Here is a 2,294-nt window from a genome sequence, read left to right as displayed (position 1 = left end):
ATATATATATATATATAGTGAGAATTTACAAAAGACGAAGATGGGTGTGTAAACAACAAACAGATGCATTAGTTTAACACTCAGGAAGTGAGAAAGTCTTTTTCCTTTCGAGCCTACTCTCTTCGACAGGGCTAGCAATCTAGCCATGTCTGTGTTTGTCCCCCATCACTGCTTGACAACCTGTTGTGATGGATTTGATGGACAAAAACTGAAAGAAGCCCATTGTATATATATATATATATATATATATATATATATATATGTGTGTGTGTGTGTGTGTGTATTTATGTGTGTTTGTGTCTGTGTTTATCCCCACTACCATTGCTTGACAACCAATGCTGGTGTGTTTACATCCCCATAACTTAGCAGTTTGGCATAAGAGACTGACAGAATAAGTGCCAGGCTTACAAAGAGTAAGTCCAGGTGTTTATTTCTTTAACTAAAAGGCAGTGCTCCAGCATGACCACAGTCAAATGACTGGAACAAGTAAAAGAATATATATAACAAATGAGAGAAAGAGAAAATGGAATTCCAAAAATTCTTTATTAATCACAAGGATCATTTTGACCCATCATGCATTGGTCTCTTGCAGGTGAGATTCTGGAGTATCATTCAATTGTGAGGTGACTTTTCATATTCAGTGGCACATATATCCACAATGTTTATGACATGCTATCAGATGCATACTCAAGTTTAAAATAATATATATATATATATTTTACAGAAAATAGAGTAAATTTTGAACAGGATAGCTGTGAAAATAAGCTAGAAAACTGGATAATTACCCCAAGAAGACAGGAAAAAATTGCAGAAATCTACAGAGAATTGAACCCTGTACTTCTCAGATACCATCTGTGCCATTAAGCTAAGCAGCCTGACAACATTTACTGTCTGTTTTAATACTGGGTCATCCCATAAATAATGCAGTTTTTTTAATACTTTTATTTTTTCAAAATTAAAATAAACAAAGTTCTTTTTTAATTTAAACTATACTCTCCTTCATTTTCTACAATGCTTTTCTATCTATCTGGTAGACTTAAAAGCTCCCCGCCCCTTTCCAAAATTCACTTGTCTGTGGTGAAAAATACTCCTCCAGTAGTGTTCTGATCTCATATTTTTTTACATCCAAATGATTTTGAAGACTGCGGAATAAATGATAATCAGATGGGGCAATATCTGGTGAATATGGTGGAGGTGGGGAGCATCGTTTCTCATTGAAACTGCTCCAGCCTTTGGAATGTCATCCTCACTCTATGTGGTTGAGCATTATCCTGATGGAATAACACCTTTCGTCTTGAAACCAAAGGTGGTCATTTTTCTTCTAGCACTGACTTAAGTCGCTCCAGTTACTCACAGTAGATCTCCTTTGTTATCGTTTGGTTTGGGTTTAAAAGTTCAAAGTGGACTAAACCATTCATATCCCACCAAACAGATAACAACACCATATGTGGGTGAAGACCTTCTTTAGCCTGGAATGCGGGTGTTTCACCTTTCCCTACCCACTGTCTTCAGCGCTTGACATTTTTATAGAGAACCCATTTCTTGTCATCAGTAAATATTCGGTCCAAAAACGGTTCATTCATGAGATGTGACAGCAAAGAGAACACATTCATTTTCTGCACGCAATTAGACTCAGGAAGTTTGTTAGGAACACATTGATCTAATTTGCTGATTTTTCTGGTGGCACGCAAGTATCGATGAATGGTTGAATGACCAAATCCAAGCTTCTCTGCTAGTTCCTCACCAGTTACGATGAGATTTTGTTCTACCAGGGTTTGCAGGATTTCCTTGTCAAGCTCTACAGATCTTCCAGGATGAAGCTTGTCTTCTAAGTTGTAGTTTCCAGCTCAGAATTTCTGGAACCACCATTGACACTTGTAAGGACGACCGTGCGAACTCAAAAAGGAGAAATGGTGACGGATGGAAAAACAGAGGACTCCTTTTATTTAAACGTGTCACACGGTCGAACACATAATTATATATATCAATGGATGGTATACATGATATATTATACGACGATAACATAGATGACCAGTAATGAAAGACCACAACCGTATTAAATGAATAACAGAGATATTTATTATGGCGTTAAAGATGTATGTCTGTGTGTGAGTGTGAATGCGACATATAATAACATAATCAAAGACAGGCCGTCGTACAAAGAAAAGTGTGTATGTGAGTGATACATGTATGTGTATGTGAAATATTACAGCAGATAGAAAGAGAGTCAATAACACGTGAGCAATTATACCAGTTCTTTAGTACACTCTAGGAAAAGTTCTGTATGTGAAGTT

This window comes from Octopus bimaculoides, chromosome 21, assembly GCF_001194135.2.
Source record: "Octopus bimaculoides isolate UCB-OBI-ISO-001 chromosome 21, ASM119413v2, whole genome shotgun sequence".
Taxonomy (NCBI): Eukaryota; Metazoa; Mollusca; class Cephalopoda; order Octopoda; family Octopodidae; genus Octopus; species Octopus bimaculoides.
The sequence above is the reverse complement of the archived record's forward strand: the minus strand, read 5'-3'. Positions refer to the sequence as shown.